Source organism: Alligator sinensis, unplaced genomic scaffold, assembly GCF_000455745.1.
Source record: "Alligator sinensis unplaced genomic scaffold, ASM45574v1 scaffold1008_1, whole genome shotgun sequence".
NCBI classification, from domain to species: domain Eukaryota; kingdom Metazoa; phylum Chordata; order Crocodylia; family Alligatoridae; genus Alligator; species Alligator sinensis.
Window position 1 is genome coordinate 1,472,464 of NW_005842013.1, and position 17,760 is coordinate 1,490,223.

A 17,760-nucleotide genomic window follows, 5' to 3' on the forward strand; every position below is an offset into this window, starting at 1 on the left:
CGGTTCATGTGACCAGACTGGAGCGTGGGCGGTGCAGACCTGGAGATCTTCAAACGGAGACCTTGCTGGGGTGATTTGACCCCTGCCCAGACCCAAGGATCTCACAAGGTCCCTTCCAGCCCTAAACTTGGGTGAATCTGCGAATAACACCGATCCATCACCTTTACCCAATGATTCCTGCACCGACACCAATAGTTGAGCTACATCACGGGTTGCCGCAAGACACACAATCTCACTGTAAAGGTTTCGAACGCTGGAGACGACACACGACTGACACGTTATTCCACTCACCAGTCTGGGAAAAAAATGGCATCTTATTTTCAGTTTTGGTTTATCGAACTGGAAAGTTCAGCCTTTTGAAGCTGTGCATCTGACAGCTAGACTTTGGTGTCTCCTGTTCCTCATAAAGATGAGCCCTCTCTTGCATAAGCTAGACAGTTTGAGTGATTTAAATACCTCGCTCTGGCAGGCTGTCTAGCCCTTGACTCATCCTGGTAGCTCTTCTCTGACTCAGGCTCAGTTTTTATTGTCTCTCTAAGCACGGAGAGGCAGTTAGCCGTGTTAGTTTGACATCAGGCAGAAGTTAGGATAGATGCGCACCTTATTGACTAACTAAGCACTGCCAACAAGAATGCCCTTAGGTGGATTTGTGCAGTTCCCGTTGTGACACGGGCATCTTTCTGCTGGGTAAGATATGCCGACTGTGCTTCCTGACAGATGGATCCCATGAGTGCATCAGTAAGCATGCTGCAAAACGCTCGTTATTGGCCTTTCCTGTTTAGAAGAAAAGGCACGTTTTAAAAGTGAAAGTAGAGAGCATGTTATAATCCTGGAAAATGTGACCCTGTCCTCGTGGAATGCACTTTTTCTTCTTCGCTTTCCCCTCTCACGTTAGAAAAATGCAGTTCTGCAAACATGACATTTTCAAACCCAAATTGCAGGAGCGCTGCAGTCTTTTCCGCCCCCTTTCTTCTCAGCTCCGTTCGAACAAGCAGCCAAGTTGCTTTAGGCCGTTAAATGCTTTTACCTGCTGTGTCCAAGTCAAAAGTTAAATAACGTGTGAACGGATGGAAAACAAAAACAAGACGCACACGTCGACTGAGAAAGAGCCTTCCTTGCGAGAAGATACGCGTTACAGGGCTAGAAAAAAAAGAGCAAGCGTCTCTTTTCTGCGCGTGTGTCCGGGAGGGTTTGACAGATGCAGCTGAAGTTAATTAGCTGCTTGTTTCTCGGGGCTTCTCGTTTGGGGGTTGATTCTGCAAAACACTATGTGGCGTATGGCTTCCTGATTCGTGCATCTGCTGTACGGACATCAGTGAGACTATGCTAAAGGTATGTCGGTGTCTACTAAAAATGCAACTAAACTTTCCAGTAGAAGTGGTTTAAAAGCCAGGAGCAATAGTGAAGATGGCTCCTGGAGAAATACTAGCCCCACACACCCAGCGTTGAAACGTGCACCAAGAAGAAAACTTGACGGCTTTGGCCAACAGGAAGTAGCAACCCTTTGCAGACTTGGCGACGGGACAAAGATGTATTAGTTATGTTAACTAAATAGCATCATTGACACATCCTTTCTTCTTGGCGGTTGTTTGCTGTTCTTTAGTGCTAGAAAGCTTTTCAGTTCAACTCCATCAGTCCCCATTCATATACATCGGCCTGTTCAAACTTGCTAGTTTATACCACTGCTGGGTCTCTTTTGCTATTTTATAGGTCAAGCACCATAGGTGAGGTTTGACTGTGGCGTACGCGCACAACCCTGGAAACCCAACTCCTGGCTCGCACTTAAAAGGCAATTTTCTTACCTCCTTTCCAGCTGATAAAGAATCTGTAGCATCTCCTTCACTGGAGGTTTTTACGAACAAGTTAAACCAAGTGGTTCTCAACCAGGGACCCAGGGCGTATAACCCCAGAGGTTTCAAATAATCCATAAAGTTCAAAACTTGCTGAGCTTTTGTGGGCTTTCTGAGTTCTTTGCAAAGGAAGACTTGCTCTAGTATTTTTCAGTCATCAAAAAATAAGTGAAAACGAAAAGCTGACATTTTCTGAGCGGGTATTTCGAGTGGACTGCGGGGCGCCTCGCGCCTGAAACGTTTGAGAATCACTGGGTTAAACTCTCAGGGATGGTCTAGGCTGATTTGATCCTGTCTCGGTGTAGGGGAGATGGATTAGATGGCCTCATAAGATCCCTGTGCCCGTGATTTCTACAAATTACGGTTTTGATTAGGATCCATTGCAGATAAACCTGAAAATGGTGAAAGCCATCCATTTCCTATCTAGATACTTTAAGAAAGTGATGTTCTCGTGCACTTCGCAAACAGCCCGTCAGTCTCCCACCGACGTTGTATTCTTCTTCTTCTTATCATCACCATTATCCCCCTGTTTACAGAGACGGAGTAGAGCGGTTTCATGAGTTAACTATCAGTCTCACAGGAGGTCGATGGCAGAGCCAGCAAGAAAACCTGACTTTTTTTCAAACTGTCTTTTCTTCTTTTGTTAAGGTAACTCGAGCGTGGCTGGGGAAAATGGGGCGAAAGCCATGGAAAGGCCTCGCTGCCTATAGATCAAGCATTTCAGCAGCTAACATTTAGGTGGCTGACCCCCAGAGCAGAATCCAAAGCCCCGCTCCTTTTACAACCAGGCCAGAAGCGAACCACCGCCATCTCCGGTGCTTATGGGAGAAAGCAGCTGCGGTGGCTGTGCTTTGTGCTGAACTCAGTGCTGTCAGTGTGCATTAGGTGTGTTGAGAGCACAACTCCCAGATCAGGCTCCTCACAGGACTTAGGCATTGCTCCACCTGCTTTCTGGGTCCCCATGGGGTTTAGGCAGGAGTTTACACCAAGCTGCTCGTGCTGAGACAGTCCTGTGCATGCACAGAGGGGTAAGGGGCTGGACCCGACGATGTGTAAGGTCCCTTCCAGCCCCTAACATCGATGAAACTATGAAAACTATGAAACTATGAGAAGGGAAGCACAACTATGAAAAAGAAAGCAGTGAGTTTGGCTCCTCCAGGGCTGGGCAGCTGCTGAGCGGGTGGTTTTTGTTTCACACTGTTGGACAGAGGCACCTACAGTCTGCCTGAGTCCTGCTGGAGGCAGATCGGGCCCTGTTTTGGATCCAGCTGTGAATCTATTTACACTGTCACTGTCAATATCTTTTACAACCGCAGCGGTGCCAGGAGAGAAAGCATTTCATTCAGTCAAGATAGGACCGTGCAAAACGCAGCAGTCGGGAGTCAGGGGACCATGAAAACCAGATTTTTCCCCCCGTTCAATTCCAGTCCATGCTCCCTTGGAGTCTGGGGTTCAAATTAAACTGAAAACTCGAAGAGGAGCTCAGTCCAAACAACCAAATCTTGCTTGATTTTTGGTCTAAACATTGTGTTTCGCCTGGCTGTTGCCTGCATCTGAAAGCGGGACGGAAGCCAACTTCGCACTTCATCAAGGCTTGGTGAACCTGGAAAAGCTTTTCGGTGTCTCTAATCAGAGTTTTATCTTCATCCCAAACCCCAAGCCCAGGTGAGTTTTGCTGCCTTTGAGCCTTGTTAAGAACATTTTTCACAGCTGCAACTGTGACGACAGCAAAGTCATTTGCTCCTTTGTTGTTACAGATGACATTTCCTAATTGGTTTTTTTTCCTGGTTTCAATTTTGATTGTAAACTCAGGTGTCAGCCTCCTCCACCAGTTACACACTGGTATGTCACTAATGCAATGGAAATATCATGGCCCTCTGTCTTTCCAGCTGTTTTTAAGGTCCATAAACATATCACTAGATACCAATAATCTTTGTATTTTCTGTCTCTGCAGCTAGCGAAAGAAAAAAAAAAAACACCAAAAAAATCTGCAAATAAATAAGCAGTGCCACCCTCTATGACAAATTTATGATCTGGATACTTTCAGACTTCTTAGCAGAGACCACATGTATTTTTTAAAACATTTTATTTGGCAGTTGTTTCTGGACCAGCAGGGTCTGGGTCAGTATGGGGCTAAATGATCAACACCTGTGGCAACAGCTACACGGTTAGCAGCAGTTGCAAATATTTCTAAGTCTCTTGGCAAAACACAAGGTCTCAGATCTGATTTTGTTCCCAAGAGATAAAAGTTTTGTAAATTATGCTGATCTTTCTATCCTGCACAAGTGTAAATGCAGTTGAGACAACTCAGCTGAGTCCAGACTTTCTCCGTTTCAAATGTAAAGGCATAACGTCTAGTGCGTATACACATTTAATGCCCGATAAATATTCCAGTTGGTGTTCCTGTTTTATACCGGGCTGTCCTGTTTTTAAACCCTTTGTCCCCCGTCCATTTCTAAATGAGGAACGGACTGCAAAAAGTCCTGCTTTTCAGTTCATTGGTGGAAATACACGTCAATCATTTGTTCCTGTGATTCCATTGGTTGTGCCTAGAGGTACGGTAGTGCACAGCCAGGAGGAGAAGGGCTCCCAGCTGGGGAGGGAGGGACGTGGCCTTTTTGTGGTGGCCTCACCCTTTGCTGCTGATTGGCTGAGCAGGCAGAAGCCCCACCCCTCACCGAGGGGAAGTCCTGTATTCTGGGGATGCGTCGGTGGCCACCCTATCCGCACCTCCATTGAAAATTTCCAAAGGGGGCTGGACTCGATGATCTTCCGAGGTCCCGTCCGGTCTCAGTGTCTATGAATCTATGAAAAGGGTCCGCACCTTTATTCGAAATTTTTTCGGGGTCCACAAATTTTAAAAGGTTGAAAACCACCGAGCTATAGTATTTACCGTTAATTTTAGGGGATGTTTGCACAGAAAAGTTGTATGGCTTTTATTAGTATATTTAAAGCAATACAATCCCCTTAACGTGGGAGAAATGATGGTGGTACATAAGTACTTCTGCTAGCTTGGTTATTCAGAAGGTACAATTAGTTTCTCATTATATATGGCAATACTTGCTTCCTTAAGCAGGGGCTACGCAATAGGGGTGGGGGATCATCCTGACAGGGACAAGCCTAAACCGGGCTTATCTGCTTAGCTTATTGGCTTATCTCCTCACACCTCGAGGCATCCTTCAAACCATCTGGCAGCACCCCAGGGTGCCCTGACACCTGGTTGAAGATCACTGTTATAGATTAACTCATGAGTAAGTTTGTTTAGAAAGTGTCCCCCTATCCTGCCTTCTGTCTGACTGTAGACTAACACAGCTAACTACCTCTCTTTAGTTTAGTTCTTCCAATCCCAGAAAGAGAAATAAGGTGTACTGGTATAGGGCCATCTGTATAGCGGTGTGCCTGTGCTCACACTATAGTTATAACCTTGTGGCTATATTGAGAAGCAATCCCATTTATAACCAACATAGCTATACCAGTACAAGAACTCTGTAAGCTAGGTTTGACTCTACACAACTGCTCGTGGATGCAGAGGTCAGAGGAGACTGAGCCCAAAATAGGAGGGGGCTGTTCAATGTTGCTGGGGAGGAATGTAATCCTGAGCGCATCCTTTCTCTCTTTTTTTTTGTGCAATTTCTCAGTTGGTCTAATAAAGGGGATCATCTTTGAACCAAGAGTTCTAGATTTTTGCATTACTTTCTCTCTCTTCTAGCATTAAAAAGTGAAGCATTTGCACGGAGCAGCCCATGTTCTCAAGTTGTGGTGCTTTTACAGGTTGCCACATCAATAGAGCTGGTGTTTATGAACGTAAAGTCACGTCATTTGTTTTGCCTGCACCTGTGTTTATTGTCCATTGAGCTCAGCATCGGGGATGTGGCTTTTTAACACATTCTGAATGGGCGATTATGCCAGACTATGGAATGACCTAGATGCTAAAAATGCAATTAAGTTGGTAACAGATCATTAGTCTCTTAGGTACATATACAAGTGTGTTATATTTTGTTAGATCATAGATATGGGACTTGCTCATTGTGTTTCCTATCTTTTGCTTGTAGGCTTTCAAGTTTTCAGACAATATGGACTGGATCCACCTATGGACTGTCACTTACTAGATGCCTAAGTACAATTCGGTTACATTGAACAGTGTGTTTCCTTGGGGGACTGGGAAGATGAGTGGGTTTTGGGGATAGCTATGACCTCCTGAGGGAGAGGGAGGTATAGGCAAGGGAAGGATAATAAGGGATGGGGTGACTCCCCTGGCTGTGAGGCAAGGGAATGGGAGTGGGTAGGCATAAGAGGGAATATGGGCAGAGGGAAACTATTGGTTTCTTTTATGGAGGTAGTGAATGGGGGTTGGGAAGTGAGGTTAGGGTGAGTTAGGGGGACACTGTCCTTAGAGGCGAGGGAGTGGGGTGTGGGATGGGGTGGGGTGGATTGTTTGTGAATTTTAGGAGTTTGGGGGGTGGTTGGTTTTGCTGTGACTTCCTATTTTAGCATTTTAGTTTATTCTATATAATAGAATATATATAAGATATTATACTTGTATTTATTTATATACGGTATATATACATATATTTTGTATATCATAGACAAGAATACTTTGTACAGCGAGATTCTAGGCAGCTCTAGAAAGTGGGATTACCTGCTATGGCGGTACCACAATGTGGGCAAAAATTAGATGAAGTCATTCAACATCAACGTAGAAAGCCAGGAGGAGCACGCAGAATCCCGTCCAATCTGGAGGGAACATCTGGCACGGGGTGCAGCTCAACGTGGAGCGGTTTTGATTCATAGGACAGAAGCAAAGCGAGAGAGAAGCAAGCAGCGTGCTCTAAACTTGGACTCCAACTTAGATAACCCAGGGATCTGTGAAACTTGGAACAAGCTGTGCCACGCTTGAATTGGGCTTGTCAGCCACATATGGAGTCATGAGATATCTGACTAGACCTCATATGTGTACATACAGGGGATGGATGGATGGATGGATGGATGGATACTAGCAAAATGCCCATCAACAATAATGGGGGGTGGGGATGGAGCCCTGTGTCCAGCCTCACTCCCCACCTCCCACCACTGCTCTGGGTCCAGCCCCAGCCAAAACACGGGAGGGCCACAAACAAAACCCTGTCATTGGGGGTCCCATGCCAGCACACGGTTTGTTTCACGGTAAATGCACCCCCCGTAAAAATCCCAGCCGAGATCTGGGCTTCACTGTGCTCAGTACTGTACATACATGCAGAGAGCCCAAGTCCAGCTTAACAGAAGTTTCTTGGTATAGTTTTCCTAGCCCAGTTATGCTGCCAAAGCCTCCTTGTGCGGGCACAGTTTATACCAGCAAACAAGTGCTTTTTGTAGTGTTGCCTGGTTCCCTGAGCGGAAGGAATGATACCGCCAAAAGCCTGTTTATGCCAGGACAGCAGCGTCTACACTAGGGCTGAGAACTGTTGCCAGGAAAAATCACACCTCTCATTAACATTTCTGGACTGGAAAAACTTTCTGTTGTAGACCTGGTCCAACATACGGTCTGTGCTCCGTGGAGTTATGGTCTGGAGCGATAAGACAGAGGAAGGGGAGTAGAGAAGCAGGGACACCGCGGGTGAAGTACTGGACAGGGTGACATACATGGGGTGAGAAGCAAAACAGAGCATGGACCTCTGAGGTTCCTGCTTCTAGACTAGTACCCAAACCCCTGAACCACCTGGCACGGTAAACTCAATCTGTGTATGTTTGTGCTTCACTTCATTAAAAAAAACCCACCATTTTTGGATGTTTTTTCCTTAGCCCTTTGCAAAGAATCAGGCCCTCTATGTTACTGGAGATGATGCATGAACCAGAAAGAACGAACACATCTGGCTTCTCCGCTCCCAGGTTGACTTTGCAGGGTTGGCAGTTAGGAAAAGCAACGTTTTATTTGTAAACTGAGCAAAGTTGCTATGATGTCACCACGACACAATAAGCGTGGGATCCCACAATGCCCTTTTTATAGTCACTTCTCAGAGCCAAGCCTCACTTTAATATTTCTTTCACATCATCTTTCGTGTGTAACATTTATTTAATTCTTTGTTCTTAAAGACCCCAAAGGAGGGATATGCCATTCCTAACCTTTTCTGGCTCACTGTTCTGTGCTATTAATCTGTTGTATCAGCAAATTTTATTAATACTATTTTTCTATGTCCTATTGGCAGAGTGCAAAATAACTCACTTACCAGCTGTTTTCTAGGAGCAGTGCTAGGGCTATTTGCTGTGCAGATTATTGGTCTGACCAGTTACAGTCATATACATCTGTGCCACCTTGTAAGACCTATTTTAGACACTTAAGTAGCTCCCTTTGCTGGGATATGAGAACACAGTGCAATCCTTAATGTATTTATCTTTACAGCCCCTCTGCAAGGCAGGGAAGTGCTGTCATCTCCATTTTCCCCCCCTCCCCACCACTGCCCCGGGTCCAGCCTCACTCCCCACCTCCCCACACTGCTCCAGGTCCAGCCTCACTCCCCACCTCCCCCCACTGCTCCAGGTCCAGCCTCACTCCCCACCTCCCACCACTGCTCTGGGTCCAGCCCCAGCCAAAACACGGGAGGGCCACAAACAAAACCCTGTCATTGGGGGTCCCATGCCAGCACACGGTTTGTTTCACGGTAAATGCACCCCCCGTAAAAATCCCAGCCGAGATCTGGGCTTCACTGTGCTCAGTACTGTACATACATGCAGAGAGCCCAAGTCCAGCTTAACAGAAGTTTCTTGGTATAGTTTTCCTAGCCCAGTTATGCTGCCAAAGCCTCCTTGTGCGGGCACAGTTTATACCAGCAAACAAGTGCTTTTTGTAGTGTTGCCTGGTTCCCTGAGCGGAAGGAATGATACCGCCAAAAGCCTGTTTATGCCAGGACAGCAGCGTCTACACTAGGGCTGAGAACTGTTGCCAGGAAAAATCACACCTCTCATTAACATTTCTGGACTGGAAAAACTTTCTGTTGTAGACCTGGTCCAACATACGGTCTGTGCTCCGTGGAGTTATGGTCTGGAGCGATAAGACAGAGGAAGGGGAGTAGAGAAGCAGGGACACCGCGGGTGAAGTACTGGACAGGGTGACATACATGGGGTGAGAAGCAAAACAGAGCATGGACCTCTGAGGTTCCTGCTTCTAGACTAGTACCCAAACCCCTGAACCACCTGGCACGGTAAACTCAATCTGTGTATGTTTGTGCTTCACTTCATTAAAAAAAACCCACCATTTTTGGATGTTTTTTCCTTAGCCCTTTGCAAAGAATCAGGCCCTCTATGTTACTGGAGATGATGCATGAACCAGAAAGAACGAACACATCTGGCTTCTCCGCTCCCAGGTTGACTTTGCAGGGTTGGCAGTTAGGAAAAGCAACGTTTTATTTGTAAACTGAGCAAAGTTGCTATGATGTCACCACGACACAATAAGCGTGGGATCCCACAATGCCCTTTTTATAGTCACTTCTCAGAGCCAAGCCTCACTTTAATATTTCTTTCACATCATCTTTCGTGTGTAACATTTATTTAATTCTTTGTTCTTAAAGACCCCAAAGGAGGGATATGCCATTCCTAACCTTTTCTGGCTCACTGTTCTGTGCTATTAATCTGTTGTATCAGCAAATTTTATTAATACTATTTTTCTATGTCCTATTGGCAGAGTGCAAAATAACTCACTTACCAGCTGTTTTCTAGGAGCAGTGCTAGGGCTATTTGCTGTGCAGATTATTGGTCTGACCAGTTACAGTCATATACATCTGTGCCACCTTGTAAGACCTATTTTAGACACTTAAGTAGCTCCCTTTGCTGGGATATGAGAACACAGTGCAATCCTTAATGTATTTATCTTTACAGCCCCTCTGCAAGGCAGGGAAGTGCTGTCATCTCCATTTTCCAGACAGGAAAACTAAGACACAGAAAGCCAGATCCAGATTACTCCCTTAGGTGGCTAACTGGAATTTAGGCACCTCGATTCCAAAAAAAGATCCAAAATAGACCTGCCGCAATGGTCACAAATCTTAGTAGGTGCCTACATTGAACTGCAAATTTCCCTGAGCCTAAATTTAGCGCTCAGAAGCAATCTGAGCTGGGCTCGTGAACATCTAGTTGCAACCCGCGGCATGCATGCTACAAGCGGCTTGGCCAGCCTTTGTGCGGGGCATGCAGCAGACGGGAGAAGAGGCAGACAGCACAGCAGCAGATAGGGCAGGGAGCAGAAAGTGGAGCTGCAGATTGGGAGGGGAGCTCAGGACGGGGAGCAGAAAGCAGAGCAGTAGATCAGACCAGGAGCATAGGGCAGGGAGCAAGAAGCAGAGCAGCAGATTGGGCAGGGGAAGGGTATCGGAGTGGCACTAGGGGAGAGCATGGGACTTAATTTCTATCAAAAAAGGTTGGCCCCAGCTGGAAAGTGGCCCTATGGTTAGAGTATTCCCCCAGCAAGAGGGATATTTGGGGTCAAGCTCACACCTCCCATATCCCGGGAGAGAGCCCTAGGAACTGGGTTGTATAGAGTAGGTTGGGTACATGGGTAGGAGTCGAATTTTTCACCCGTCCGGTTGAGGCAAGGGTGCTGGGCTGCGAATTCATGAGCCGTGAGGCCTGAAGAAAAACAAGCGGTAGGGAGCCTGGCTCAATGGTCCAGCTGCTAGGGCACCCAGCTGGGATGGGGGATTTGGGTACCAGCCTCTGCTGCAAGGACTCTTTCTGTCATCTGTCCAGCGACTGTCTCGTAAAATACAGGGTCCTTGAACCCACAATCCCCGCTGCATCAGGGGACTAAAGAGTCAGGCTCGCTCTGCCCCAGGGCTGTTGCAGTGTTTGCTGATAAGGGCCCAGCTTCAGTAGAGGGGTGGAGGCTGCTCTCCAGCGTGCACAGGTGGTTGAGGTGGGTCGTGAGCCCAGGTCTACTTTCTGTCTGTAATCATAATGTTGGGACGCTAGAAGGTAGCCACAGCACCAGCACCGGCCGTGTTTTTGGGGGAAGGCGACTGCTGGGCTTGGTACAGACCTCAGCACTGAGAGTGTGAGTCAGGTGCGCTGGTCTTGGGATGCACCTCTGTTTGGGACCACGGCGGAGCTGAGGTGGGAGTTAGGCACTTAGCTGAGGTGGGAGTTCGGCTGCTCAAACTGGGTCACTTCTGAGTATGGGCAAAAATGTGAATTCAGATGCTGAGGGGACTTTGCAGTCCAAAACGGAGGCATATCCTGATATTTTGGCCATGGCAGAAGAGTTAATCTGGATGGCTTTTGGGAACTGATGAGGCACCTCCACTCTACCTAGTCACTGCTTGGGTGCCAGGTTGACCAGTCTTGGTCTGGTCCAAAGTGATTTGCCAGTGAACGCAGTGGTGATTAACCCCAGGTCTGCATTTTAAGTCAACCCTCTAATAAGGAGCCATTCTGGAAGCTCACAAGCCGGGTCTAGATGCCAAACTTTCCCCAGCAGCCCTTTGCCAGTCAGGGGCATGAGCTGTAGCTGACATAACTGCCAACAAGCAACCCTTTTTGAAGAAGCCAGCAAAAATTAGTGATTTTACTGTTCAGGTACAAAGCACTCTGGTTGCATCCACTCATGATAGGCATTGCTAGGATGGCATATCAATATCCTTACCATAGGTCCTGTATCCCTAAATTAGGGCTCTGGAAGTTGACAAAACCTTGGTTAGATGTTTTTATAGTACTTAGCACAAGAAATCCCTGTCCTCTTGGATCACAAATACTATTAATGACTGACTAGCAAGTGCCTCTGGTTTGCTACAGGAGCTGACGGGGGTCACCTGAGATGGTGATAAGATCTGAAAGACTGAAGACACAAGTTTCCCCTCTTGAAGCTGGCAGTCCTGTTGCTTTAGAGAGATAGAGCTGGTATGAAGAAGCAGCCTCTTCAGGTAAATTGGACTAGTCCTTTGGAAGACTTTGAAAACCAAGATTTGACTCCAGTTCGGTATTCAACTGGTAGGTCATACAGAGAACCCAGTTGGAGTCAATGTTGGATGATCATGTGTCTGAACTGACAGGGCGCTTGTACACATCACGAGGTTTAGTGAACTATCCACAGTATAAACTGTAATGAACTATCTACCACTTTGGATTCCCTCCTTCCCCCTGCACAAATTCAGTGATTTCTTCTATGCATTCAAAGAAATTCTGCGGCAACAAATTCAGAGGCTCATTTATCAGGGAGGATGGGGAACGTTTCTAGCCACTGTCAAGGCTTGTCATATGGATGCCATAGTCCAAAGGTTTCTGGCAGCTGGGAGGCAGGACAGCATTGCTGAGAGGGACTCTTTCATAGACAAAGGTTGCAGTATGCCCATCCCTGACCCCTTTCACTAGCATACCACAGTCAACTGGCAACCCAACCTGGTAATCGGTGCCCAAGAGGTCATCCTACTTGAAGACTGCTCGGTGCACCAAGGGTTAATTCAGCTGTGGTCCTCCACCCAGGGCTGGCAGCTGAGTTTCAGCCCAAAGTGAGATTTTATAGACCCCCAAAACCTAGGGTTTATAATGGAAATCATGACAGATCTTTAATAGTAGTAGCAGGAACAGCACCATTGTAATGAAGTCATAAACTGGCATTATCCTGTAGGGCATTATAAAAGAAAAAAGGCTGTGGCTGTGCTCTGCAGCACCAGATCTCAAGGCAGGCTGGTGCCTCTGCTAAACGTGGAAAAGGTGATCTGCCAAAATAATTGAAAAACCAACCCCCCTCCCTCCCCACCTCCTATTATACTCGATAGCTGGCTGTCAAACCCCATCTGTGCCTGGGACAGAACTAATGGTAAGCGCCTCCCTAGGCAGACAAGGCTCCTTGGGTGAATCTGATATCTTTTATTAGACCAACCCAAATAGTTGGAGAATAGTTATTAAGCCTCTTTGCAGCCCTGCAGACGGGGATGTGAATCTGTAGATTTCTAACACAAATGTTCCCAGGTAAGCACTGATTAATGTAAATTATTCTGGAATAAATCACGGGGATCAACTCCGATCATCCACCCAGGGTGGTGGGCAGGACGGGAGGTGGGTTTTTCAGTCTTTCCCAGTGTTTCAGCAGAAGAAAGCCTCAGGACTTCACTCTTCCATCTAGCCGGAAAGAAAAGGCATTGCAACCTGCTTTCAGTTGCCAGGTTGAGAACCTGTGATCTGGGGGACTGAGTACGTTTTTTGGGCTCCGGCAGGAAGTGAATGCAGCAGGCGATACAAGGAAGAAATGAAAGTCTGATGTTATAGTTTTATTCACCCAGGTTTCCTTGAAAATGATTTATGGAAGCTATAATTTAAACTGGTGCAAACTTTATCTGCTGCTGCTTTAGCCAGCTTCTCCTTATTGCAGAGACCGATGGGCCTCAGCTGACTTCCCTGGTTAAATAAATTAAAACAAATATAAACATTAATAGGAGTCACTTTATTTACGACTGGATTTAAAAGCTTTCTGCTGCAGCGTGGGCCTAATCCAAAGCGCATTCATCCAAAGCCCATTGACTTCAATGGGTTTTGTATTAGGCCCTGTCTTTGCTCTTTTTACCCTTGAGACTGAGAAACGGTGCAGTAGCAGAGCAAAAGCAGAATCTACCATAGGTTATACTGTTTTCTTAAAAGGCTTTTCTGAGCAAGACTGCTAAAATTTGGCACCTCTGGGGAGGCATAACCTTCAAGATATTTTAGTGGCTGTTGTTTGAAGACTGAAGATACTCCTTTTGAAATGAACCTCCCTTTTTCTCTTTTCCATGCCAACCATTCCACCCCCTAAATATCTCCCTGTGAAGCCTTTTGCAATGCATCATGCTCTGTTTATGGCCAAACACATTTTTGGCTGCTACATGTGATGCAGATCCTACTTCCAACTCTTTAGACACTTTCTCAGATTGTTCCTTGCCAGACTAACTTTTTTTTTCTTGGCCTGGTGGGATGAACAGAGCTTTCTGCCTTTTTTTTTTTTCAATTTTATGTCAAAGATGCTTTCTCCCACATGTGCTTTGAGATTGTCTTGGCTTGTCATTCCAGCGTCTGTCTTAACGCATTATTTCTCAAGCAAGGATTCTGTCCACATGCTCCCATCCCACCTAGATCTCGCCAAAACAAAACAGGCAAAAGTTGGGGGGCGAGCAGGAACAATTGCACATTGTTTTTGCACCGGTGAGAATAAGATCACAAGAAAAGTGGGTAACTCGGACATTATTAACTGGAAAAACAAGGGAGTTGCCCTGTAAAATATTGGGATGACTCAGTCATCTAAAATCTTTTTTTTTTTTAAGGCTGAAATAGTAATTTTAGGGGTATGCAGAAGCATGAAGTCTTAATACACTGTTGTTCTCACAATCATGGGGTAAAAAAGGCTAGGATTAGGGCCACCTTCCCAGCTGATATGAACTGGTGTAGCACATTGCAGGACTGGTTCTGAACCAGCTTCTTTCACCCTGTCTCATCAGGTGAGGTGAAGAGGATTTGGAGCCTTTTAGAGCTACAGACGTCCATCACGATCGTCTTGTGTGACCTCCAGTGCAATCCAGGCCGAAGAGCTTTGTGCAAGTAGTCTGTACGACAAGCCCCACATTTCTGGTCCAACACTTGCATCTCTTTTGCAGACACATCCACTCTTGTCCTTTTGAGATGCTGGGCCAAACAGGAGAAACTACTTGTTTCATACCATATGCATAAACTGTATATACAAGCAAGTTGTCCGTTGGTTCATTTTCCCCTGGGAGACAATAGCAACGAAGTTGGGAGTAATGTAGCTCAAGTGCTCTGTTTACCTGGAGATTTCTGTGAGGCCTGACATCATGGTACCAGTGTGATAGCAGGCATTTAAAAATAAAACTTCTTATCTGTATGATGGGAGTGCTTGGATGCTCCATCCACAATAAGGGCAAAAGCGGGTTGGGGTGATAGGCCCTTGTCTGACTGGCGTCTCCATGGCCCAGCCCAGGTTTACTCTAGCTGCACCTGGTTAGCTCTGGGTCCGCCATCGGGGACCATAAGCTTCTACTGCAGCAGGATGTGTCCCAGCTTAAGGCCGTCAGCCTCGGGTCGGGCTGTCCTCTCTGTCCTAGTCGGCTTCTTTCCACCAAATTTACAAATAGCCTGTCACCTCTGCTTTGCCACAGCTGGCTTTGCCAAGCGGAGCTCACAGTCCATCTCTCGGTCTCTAGTCCTCTGCAGCTCATGTACATGTAGGGTTCAGAGCACCCCTCAGGTGCCCCCTTTCTGTGGCCTCCTCCACTTTTTAGCCACTGTCTGGTCCATTGGGTCGAGGACCTCCCATTTGGGGCATCAAATCCACTAAAAAAACCCAGTCATGGGTTAACCTCACCCGGGGCTGACCTCATTAAGTCCACACAAAAAAAGAAAGTGCACCTTGCAATTTATCTGGCTTCTTGCTGCAGAGCTCTCAGCACCCTCCATCCGATTACCGTCTGAGCCTGCTTGCTCTGGTTCTGGCTCCTGTTCCCGCATTGGATCTATTGCAGAGGTGGGTGTGCTGACTGTGTGTCAGATATCCAGGTTGTAGCCATATTGGTGCAGAGGCAAAAGGAATCAAAATTCGTGGCAGAGGAGATATCTTTTATTAGACCAACTAGATATTTGCAAAAAAAAAAAATATATATATATATATGTATGTTTCTTTATTTGCAAGCTTTTGGGCAAAGCCTGATGAAGGGCGCCTGTGCCCGTAAGCTTGCAAATAAAGAATTATTTTTTTTTGCAAATGTCTAGTTGATGTCATAAAAGATATCACTTCTGCCATGAGTTTTGATTCCTTTTCACTGTGTGTCTTTGCACAGGGAATTCAGACTGATGGGAACCCCTGTAGTTGTGTCGCTGCACAGTGGGGCTACGCTGAAGCCTGTTAGTCCACTTGGTTAGAGAAGGACAATTCGTGATGCAAGCCCAGTTTTGCAGAGTGGGTAGTAGGGGCCTGTAGCTGCACTACCGTGCCTTTCCTAGGGGCAGGCAAAACACACACCGAAGTCCATCAGTGGGACCAATGCCTGAGTTGGGACCGTTAGGATCATATCCTACATATTATTCTTTGAGATCTCCATTCCTTTCCCATATGGACCAAGATTTCAGGCCTCTTTCTGGCTCTCTGGGCCTGTGATACCCTGCCTCCCCAACCCCTCCATGCCAAGCTGATGTTTTTGGAGACTTCCATAAGCACAGCATGGAGTTTGGCCTGTTTGCTTTCCTCCTTTCCCCCTTAGAAATCTTGGAAATCTTTCCCTCCCTCTCCCCTTACATAGGGCCCCAGTCAGTGCTCCTTACCCGGCAACATGCCCATTAACTTCAACCGTGGGGGTGTGGGGAATGTTTCCTAGGTAAGGGGAGCTAAACAAGACCCATATCTCTCTTCCCAGAACGTTACCTTGATGAATTACCTATAATTTCCCTGTCAAGTTCCCTTCTCTTCCAACAGAGTGATGATGGATTTCAAACACCATTGCATTTCATCTAGAAGAGCATAAGCTTCATGAATATTTACCTCTGCAGATTTCCTCAATTAAAATAGCTTCATGAATATTTGTTCTGCGGATTCCACCCAATTAGGTGAATGAGTTGCTACACAATAGCCTGTGTTTCCTGAGAACAGGAAGGCGTCCAAGTGATAGCATAGCAGCGCTGCAAGGAGGAAATAAAAAACCCGAGGGCTTGATGCCTCGCTCTACCGTTACCCAATTGCCAACAATGCAGCTATTCTGGAGCAAGCATTGGGTGCCTCTGGGCTGAATCAGGCCCTGAAGCTTTAAACTGCACTCAGAAATATTATACCGCCGTGGGTGCCTCTTTGGCTTGGCAATAAAAGCATTCAAAATGCTGCAGTCCTTATCACTCAAATAGCTGCACATCGCTTTGTGACACAGTGGATGCGCATACACTTCACTATTGTGTTTCGCTGAAGTCAGATGACAAACCCTAGTTACTCACGTTGTTTAGAGAGGAAAGCATGCATGTGCGAGAGCGCGCCGAATGAACCAGAAAGGGGTTCTGCAGAAACGTTCACATGGGTATGCCGAGTTGTATAATTCAGATGTTTACTGGAGGAACCAAACAATATAATCAGATTTTTGCAAGTAAACAGAAACCCGAACTCAACAGATTGAAATCAGATAATAACCATTCCCAGCTCCTTAAGAGAAAAATCCATGCTTGTCATAAAGCGACTATACGTCTCCAATAGTTTTCCAAATAGTTTTACGTAACAGTGGTGTTACTGGGAAAGGACCAGCAATTTCTTCAGTATTCCCTGTAAGACAATTTCTTCATCAGCAGCAAGGGAAATGAAAGAAGAATTAAGACAGATGTGTTATAGCTTTTGGTAGAAACTGGGGAGAGGACTGATTTCCCAAGACGCAGGGCCCATAACTGGAGCCAGGTTTTCAAAGGGGCTCATCACTCAGCAGCTCCTGCTGTGACAGTTTTGGGCATGTTTTCAAAACCGCTCAGTGCCCAACGTCGAGAAGCTGGCCATTTATTTGCGAGAGCTCCTATTTTGGGGTAATCTGGGTCCTCGCGGAGGCAGCTCCAATTTTGCGGAGGTCCAAAGGAGTTTTGCCATTGAGACGCACACGGGCAGGATTAGACATCTAATCGACACCTCAGAGAGCCCGTCTAGGTCGAGGGGCAAGGGTGATGGGGTTGCAACCAAACTCCTAACAAATCCAAGGAAGTTTTAAAGCATCGTGACTCTCTCTTGTCCTGTATATGATGATATAGCCATTGTTGTTAAAGGGTTACCTAGTCCAAAATATCCCAAATGTAGCATCCAATGACTGTACCTTGCTTAAATTTTTAACGGTTATTGTTGCATTAAGTTATATGATGACTGTGACCTCCATTAACCTTCCCCTCCAGCCCTCACCGCCATCAGAAAATGCTTTTCCCTTAAGACTAGGAAGAGGAATGTTGTGCGGAGGCA